At 32.8% G+C, this 8,839-nt stretch overlaps 1 long non-coding RNA gene across 2 annotated transcripts; it reads right to left on the reverse strand.

Moving 5' to 3' along the window:
- Window positions 1-556: 556 nt before the first annotated feature.
- Window positions 557-8,566, reverse strand: LOC111407842. Of its 2 annotated transcripts, XR_002705215.1 has the most exons (4): window positions 8,396-8,566; window positions 942-1,116; window positions 736-850; window positions 557-614 (listed from the first exon to the last, which is right to left on the reverse strand). It is a non-coding gene; the product is annotated as an uncharacterized LOC111407842 (long non-coding RNA). The 2 variants fall into 2 exon arrangements; XR_002705216.1 differs by lacking the exons at window positions 942-1,116; window positions 8,396-8,566 and adding an exon at window positions 1,486-2,026.
- Window positions 8,567-8,839: the final 273 nt, after the last annotated feature.

Raw genomic sequence — 8,839 nt, forward strand, 5'->3', positions numbered from 1 at the left:
CAATATGTTTGGAGTATAAAATGTGGAAATGTAAGGGTACGGTTGGTTTGCGTTTGTGTTTCCTGTTTTGAGAAACTATTTTCGAATTATAGAAAACGTGTTTGGTTTGTCATTTTGAAAAACGATTTCTCAAAACAGAAAACTAGAACGTGCGTTTGATTTAAAATTTTTAGAAATTGTTTTATGACATTTATTTAATTAATTTGATTATTTAATAAAACATAACAATTTTATGCTAATATATTACCAGATAATATATATTTTAAATTTGGTGAATTTACTATTTTTGCTTGCTAAAAAAATAAAATAATAAATAATAAATTTTTTAGAAATTGTGTTATGACATTCATCCAATAATTTGATTATTTAGTAAAAATCAAATACAAATTACAAATATCAAATGTAAAAATCAAATACACAAATATAGTTGGTCAATAATAAATTCCAAACAACCATCAATATTTTCTTGTAAAAATATACAAGTGTAGTTGTTCAAACGGGTACTTTGCCTTTTGGGATGTGAATTGGAGCAGTAGGGGCTCTGGTTGTAGGCTGAAGAAGCTGTTCCTTAACTCTTCACCTTCCAATTCTTCAAGCTCGGCCTCCAATTCGTCCTATCATTAAAAAAAAAAATTATGACTTTAAATTGCATATATAACTTGTGTGTATTAGCGAGATAACTTCAATATAAATAAAACTTCAAACAAGTAGAAGAATTAGAGATGAGCAAAGAACCTCATCAAAATCAGCTGCTGCACCAATGGGGGTAGCCAAGGCTTCCTATATCTGCTTCATGTTTTCTGTTTGTTCGTTTATCTCATCCATTGTCTTGTCAACATCATCAATGTTCCTATATGTAAGCCTTGTCAAAGTTGAGTTGATAAAGAATATACGTGTTGTGAAGAATACTAAGATATCAATAGTACGCAATTTATCTATACCGGATTGTTGAAGAGCAAAATGATGCCACCCTAGCTGGATTTTCGGAACCCCCAAAATAGAGGAGCAGAGAAATATTGCAGAGACAACAGACGCAGTCGCCGGCCAAGAAGGGAAGAAAGAAGAAGATATGATTTGAGCAACTTGTGTGAATTGTGATGACTTGGGCTATTGGGCCTTTTTAAAAAAAAAAACAAATAGAGTGGCCCAAATCAATGAAATCGTCCATTAATGATTAGGGAAAATTAGGTTTAGTACCCTAAAAAATTTAAATATTTGATCAATACCTTAAAACTAATTTAAAACTATTATTACCGTATTAATTACATTCAAGACTCACGAAAAAAACACCCAAATCTGAAACCCCTGTAATCAAAAAAACCTTAAGAAACAAGCCTCCATTGCGGACATTTTTGTTGAAATTTATCACCAAAGGCGCAGTGGAAAGCAACAACACCACCAACAGTAGCCACGGGTATTGATTTGGTCGCCGGAGGTAAGAGCAAGAAAACCAAGCGTACTGCTCCTAAATCCAATGATATTTACCTCCAACTTCTAGTCAGTCTGTGTTGATTCCTCGTTAGGAGAACTGGAAGCAAGTTCAATCCAGTTATATTGAAGAGACTGTTCATGAGCAAGGTTAACAAGGCCCCACTTTCTCTCTCATCTTGTCACTTCGTGAAGGGAAAGGAAGACAAAATTGCAGTGCTTGTTGGGAATGTGTCACTGATGATATTCAGGCTTATGAAGTCCCTGCAATGAAGGTAACAACTTTTAGATTCACAGAGAAAGCAAAGGTTGAGAAGGCAGAGAAGAATGCTTAACTTTTGATCAGCTAACTCAGAGCTCCTCTTGGGCAAAACACGGTAGTGAATATTCCAGTCTTTTTCTTGATAATTTTAATGTTGCAAGAGTTTGATATAGTTGGTAGTATAGAACGGTGGAAATGAGATTTTTAACCAATAACATGAATATCATTTTGTCAGTGATTTCAATTATGTAATGATTGTTGTGTTCACTACTTTGATAGTTTGATTCATTATTTCCTTTGAACTAGTATTTAAGGTTTGATATGGATTCTGTTACTCACAAAATTGCTTTGTTAAAGATTATTATTATTTTTTTTTTGGCTCAATGTTCAACTATTTTGGTCTTGCTCACAACTATGATTCTGCTGGTAAATTGTCATTTCTGTTTGTGCTACAAAAACCTTGTGCTGTTATGAAACCTAAAATAGCTAACTGTTCTATTTTGATGCAGGTACTTCTTAGAGGACCCGTGAAGTCTCGTGAGGCAGCGAAGCACTTTGGTCCAACTCCTAGTGTTCCACACAGCCACACCAAGCCGAATGTGAGAGCCAAGGGTAGAAAATTTGAGCGTGCTAGAGGTACAAGAAGCAACAGAGGTTTTAAGGTCACAACCATTAGTTATTGCCAGGTTGATGGCTATTTTTTTTTTTTTTATTTTATCAGATATTCTATAAAATGTTTTGTCCCACTATGTATTCCCCGCCCCGATTCTTTTCTTGTGTTCTCTCATCTTTTTTTTTTTTTTGCTCTTCGATGCAATTGTTATCACATTTGCTACTATAATGTTACTTGTGAATTTCTATCACGTGGATTGTCCTAGACATGCTTATTATGTTAAAAATCGCTACTACACTCACGTAAATTGTACTGAACATGTTGATTATATTAAGAACATGATTACTGGTGCCACGCAAATGAATGATGCTATTTTGGTGTTTGTCATTTTTTTATTTTTATTTTTATTTTTTTTTAGTTTGTGTCTTTTTTTTCTTTTTTCTTAATTTTGTCACTTTTTTTATTAAATTTGCCACTTATTTTAAGTTTCTGTCACTTTTTCGAATTACAAAAAAAGTGACAATTTTTATAAGAGTGGCATTGCGTCACTTTTTAATTTTACATAGTTTATTTCATGGGTCACAAATCAAAAATTTTATAGGTCACAATTTTGTTGGTCACAAATTAATGAATTTTAAGGTTACAATTTAATTGTTAGTCACAAAGAACCAAATATTTGGTCGTATACACTAAACGCTCTACCCCACTCTCGATCTACTATCAATACTTGGTCACAAATCAATCAAATAATTGATCACAAAACACTCGTCATCACATCCCACTGCCGCCACTACATCGCTACTGCTAACAATAATAACAACAACAAAAACAACACAATGCCACACTATCATGTATTTGTATTCTTTGTGTTGATGAACTTAGTTTCATTACAGAAAATATCGTGCACTCAAGGATGTTGTACGTGCAATCCATCAGGACAACAATTTTGGTGATTTTTTTCACTTGTATATTCATTATCTTGTGTCCATTTGCCTCCATAACAAACGAAAACATTAATTTTATCCATACCTGGAAAAAGATTGCAAAAAAAATTGTGAGTTTTTTTTTTTTTAAGTGACAGAGTAATATGCATCTAGTTAATTGCGCCAGTGAGATACCGTGACTTTTTTAAGAATGTCACTTTTTCACATTCTCTTTAAACAAACACGTTTCATGCATCAATGCAATTGATTCAAAGTTTTTCTATTTCATATATATTACCAGAAAACAGTGCTTGAATTGGTATGTTCAAATTTTCAAAAAATGCACACGTATGCATCTATTTAATTGTTCCAATGATATGATGTGACTTTTTATTGAAAATAGTGACAAAATATTTTGTCATTTTTTCATAGAAAAGTGACAGAATCACATTCTCCTTGAGCAAAAGCCTTACATACACCAATGTAATTAATTCAAAATTTTCTTTTTTATATGTATTACCAGAAAACAGGAATTGAATTGGTATTACCAAATTTCAAAAATACAAACGTAATCACGTATAAAATTACTTAATTGCTCCAATGATATGGTAATGGTATGACTTTTTTTTGAAAAAAGTGACAAAATGTCACTCTACATGAGCAAACACCTTGCACGCATCCACGTACTCGATTCAAATTTTTTTTTTCATATATATTACCAAAGAACAGGACATGAATTAGTATGTTCAAACTTTCAAAAAAGCATATATATGCATCAAGTTAATTATTCCAATGAGAAATGGTGATTGTTTTGGAGAAAGGTCACAGAATGTCACTTTTTCGTTTTTTTAGAAAAGTAACAGAATTTCAATCTTTATGAGCAAACACCTTACATGCATCCATGTAAGTGAATCAAAGTTTTCTTTTTCATATATACTACTAGAAAACAGGCCATGAATTAGTATGTTCATACTTTCAAAAAAGTACATGTATGCATCAGGTTAATTACTCCAATAATAAAGTGTGACTATTTTGGAAAAAAAAGTGGCAAAATGCCGCTTTTTCATAGAAAAGTAACACAATGTCACTTTTTTTGAGAAAAAGTCATAGAATGTCACACTCTCCATGAGCAAACACCTTACACGCATCCATGTAGTGGATTCAAAGTTTTTTTTTTCATATGTATTACCAGAAAACAAGGCATAAATTGGTATGTTCAAACTTTTAGAAAAGCACACGTATGCATCTGGTTAATTGCTCGAATGATAAAGTGTGACTATTTTGGAGAAAGGTCACACAATGTTACTTTTTCGTAAAAAAGTGACACAACGTCACTTTTTTTAAAGAAAAGTGACAGCATGTCACCCTCTCCATGTGCAAACACATTGCATGCATCCATGTAATTGATTCAAAGTTTTCATTTTCATACGTATTCTCAGATAACAGGGCATGAATTGATATGTTTAAACTTTCAAAAAAAGGACACGTATGCATCCAGTTAATTGTTCCAATGATAAAGGGTGATTGTTCTTGTAGAAAGGTAACGAATGTCACCTTTTCGTTGAAAAGTGAAACAATGTCACTTTTTTTAGAAAGGTGACAGAATGTCACTCTTCATGATCAAACATCTTGCAAGCATCCATGTAGTCGATTCAAAGTTTTCTTTTTCATATGTATTACCAAAAAAAAAGATATGAATTAGTATATTCAAACTTTCAAAAAAGCACACATATGCATCCGATTAATCACTCCAATGACAAATGGTGACTGTTTTGGAGAAAGGTCACAAAATGTCACTTTTTCTAAGAAAAGTGACAAAATTCCACTTTCTCACCTTCTCCTATAAGCAAACACTTTGCAAGCGTCAACGCAATTGGTTCAAAGTTTTCTTTCTCATGTGTATTACCAAAAAATATGGCTTGAATATATACATTCAAATTTCCAAAAACTCACACATGTATATCTAGCTAATTGCTCAAGAGAGATACTGTGACTTTTTTTTTAGAAAAGTGACAGAATGCCACTTTCTCACCTTTTCCTTTGAGCAAACACATTGCAAGCATCAATGCAATTGGTTTAAAATTTTCTTTCTAATGTGTATTACTAGAAAATAGAGCTTGAATATGTACGTTCAAATTTCCAAAAACTCACACATGCATACCTAGTTAATTGCTCAAAAGAAATGTTATGACTTTTTTTTCAGAAACGTGACAGAATTCCACTTTCTCACCTTCTCCTTTTAGCAAACACATAGCAAGCATCAATGCTATTGGTTTAAAGTTTTCTTTCTCATGTGTATTACCAAAAAATAGGGCTTGAATATGTACGTTCAAATTTCCAAGAACTCACATGTGCATGCCTAGCTAATTGCTTAAAAGAGATGCTGTGACATTTTTTGAAAAAAGTGATAGAAAGCCACTTTTTCACATTATCTTTTTGTCAAACACCTTGCAAGCATCAATGTAATTAATTCAAAACTAATTTTTCATATGTATTGACACAATCCACTCAACTTCAACAATTTTATTTTCATACATGTTTCCAATTAAATTAATAAAATCGTCAAAAAGAAACTTCATAAATATTAATTATACATTATGAGATTTAAACTAAATCTAATCATGAAATTCAAACGAAAATGAGATGGATAATGAGCTATAATCATGGAATCCAAAACATAGAAATACCTGTAATTTTGTTTGTGTTTTTGTGGAAGATCTCCTCGACTTTTTTTTCCAGATTTTTCAATGTTTTTGTGGATGGTTTCCTTGATTTGAAGAATGAACAAACTTTGTTTATGTATTTGTGGAAGATTTCCTCTTTTCCTTTCAATTTTCCTTTGATTTTTGCATATTGGAGGCTGATTTATGAGGATTATTGTGAGTTTAGGTTTTGAGCGTATATTTTACGTTAAATTTTAAGTAATTACCATTTAATCCAAGTTTATAATTTTTTTTAAAACAACCCAAAAATTTAGGGTATTTTTGTAAGTACCCCTAATGATTAATCCATACCCATATCAGTTTCTCCCAAATGAAATCCCGTCAGTTAGGCGAGAGCAGAGAGCAAACCCTTGAATTCTTTCCATTATTCACCCCTGATTCCATAATTTCCATCCCATAATTTCCTTCCACATTTCCATTCAAAGTGTGAAGTGGGTTGATTGGGTAATGGGCTAGTGGCGTGTGGGTTGCGATTGCGAAGTGCGAGTCGGAGTCGGGCGGTGCAAGGAGCGGTGTGCCGTGCGAGATTGTGCGAATTGCAAAGGAGAAGAAGCCGTGTGCAGTGTGGGCCAAGGTCCTTAGGGTGAGTTCATTGTTCTTCATACTTGGAAGTCTTGAATGGTTGAATTGTTTTTATTTTTGTTGAATTCTTTTGGTTCAAATCTTTCGTTATCTTATCTGTTTTTGGTGAATTGCGATTGCAAAATGAAATCAGGATCTCTTTTCGTTGAATTGTTGAAACTTGAATGTTGAATTATTGATTTGTTGCACTTGTTTGTTGAGACTTGAGAGTGTTGTCTTGCCTGCCTAATGTATTTTGGATTTGGTAGGTATTAGGTAGAATTTATTTATAATTGATAATATTATTTAATCAAATTTAAATAAATGACCGGCTGCTAGTCGGACCTGACTATTACGATCGTTGATTATCAACGGTCAACGATCAAAGTCAACATCCGCCCTAGATGAACATGCATCCTGGATTCGCCACTGGATATACAAATGAGTAAGTGCACAAAGGTAAAAGAGTGATAATAATTTCTGCAACAATGGAAAAAGTAGACAATAAAAAAAAAATAATATGAAACTCCATCTTATCACCATTAATAAACGACAAATTTCAATAGAATAGCCCTACTCGGCCCACTTCATCTTGGAAATTGTTTGATGCAAAAAAGAAAAGAAGTAATATTAACCTAGAAACACACGATCGATAATGGTGTGGCACTGTGGTGGCGGAAGGCTGAGAGAGAAGTGAGAAGACGGCATCAAGGCAGACAGGTGGGTTTTGCTGTTTCGGGTTGTTCTCGCACAGGCATTAGAGGGATTGAATGAGGCCTTCCAATCTGAGTTTTTCATTTTCATATATTAAAAAAAAAAAAAAATCAGAGGCGACTTAAATTGTTAGGTCTGAGGCATGGGCCTCACTTGCCTTTGCCCAAAACCGGGCCTGCCTCAGATCCAATGTAGAAAATACACTAAAAAAAATAAATAAATAAATAAAAAAAAAAAAAGGGAAGACACCCTCAACTAATTATCCCCAAAAAACTCCAACATTCCACTTCAAGAATATGATCCCTTCCCAAAACTCATACCAACCAACAAAAAATCCAATAAAGTCAAAAAGGGAATCTTTACTATTTTTGGGAAAATTTTCTATCTTCTTGAATGTTCAATAAAAAAAAAAAAAAATCACTTAATTGCAACATTTTTAGGAAAAAAAAACCACAAACCCCATTTTCTCAAAAAACAGCACAATTAAAAAAAATTAATAATAATAATAATAATAATAATAATAATAATAATAATAATAATAATAATAATTTGGGTTTCTTGAAATGGAACAAATTTGTACCTTTGACACCAAAATCCCTCATTCAACAAAAACATTATTAACAGAAAATTTTACGAAAAAATAATGTAAAGTTCTGAATAGGAGTAGATCAGTGGAACAAAACTACTGAAGCATCCAATTAACTGAATTCAGTGTAGATTCAGCTCAAAATGGAACAATTTTATTTCATTATTTCATATTTCAAGTGTTATTTCCCCCATTATAGGCTACAACCGAAACGATAATTTCAAATCTAACATAGATTTTCAAAGATTCTCATATTTTTATCAATGAATTATTGAACACATAATGGTAAAACTGTAGAATCAGGTCTTATTACTATCTGAATTAAGCAACATATGACGAATTCTTGATTTCTAAAGTGTTGCAAACTACGAGAATTCAAAATTAAGCCATCCCAACTTTCACCCCTTATTTGATAACTGAATTTCAATAAAAATTATAGGCCAGTGTTCATAGACACAAATAGGTTCAGAATAAATTTCTATAAATAGTGGGAAAGAAGTACTTACCTGCCCGCCAGATTGTACGATTATACCCAAAAAAAAGAAAAAAAAGTTTTCCAAGCCAGTTTTGAGGAATATTACATACCTCTCGCCAGATTGTAGGACCTCGTCAGAGTGGTGCTGGACGGAGGACGTCTTCGTGTAGGCTAATTGGAGAAGGCGTCGAGTGAAGTGAGATAGAAGAGAGGAATCGTGAGCAAAAGGGCCAAGTTTCTGTTGTTTTAATTAGAAATTTTACTATAGCGGGTTTGAGCATGTTTTGGCCATTTTGAGCATTGTCAACTAAAAACCCTCAAATTGGGGGGAAAAAAAACTCATTTTCCATTTTCAGTTACAAGTTTTTCCTTATTTTCGAAAATGCATTTTCGGAAATGACGTACGCCTTTTGAGCGTTTTAGAAAACTAAAAACAAAAGACGGCTGGAAAATGGCAAAGGGAATGTCCCCTAATTTTGGAAGTAATATCTTAAATAGGGTACTTAGTGTAATTTACACTTAAAAAATAGAGTTCAAGCCCATTTGAATCCATT

This window comes from Olea europaea, chromosome 13 (assembly GCF_002742605.1).
Source record: "Olea europaea var. sylvestris chromosome 13, O_europaea_v1, whole genome shotgun sequence".
In the NCBI taxonomy this organism is placed as follows: Eukaryota; Viridiplantae; Streptophyta; class Magnoliopsida; order Lamiales; family Oleaceae; genus Olea; species Olea europaea.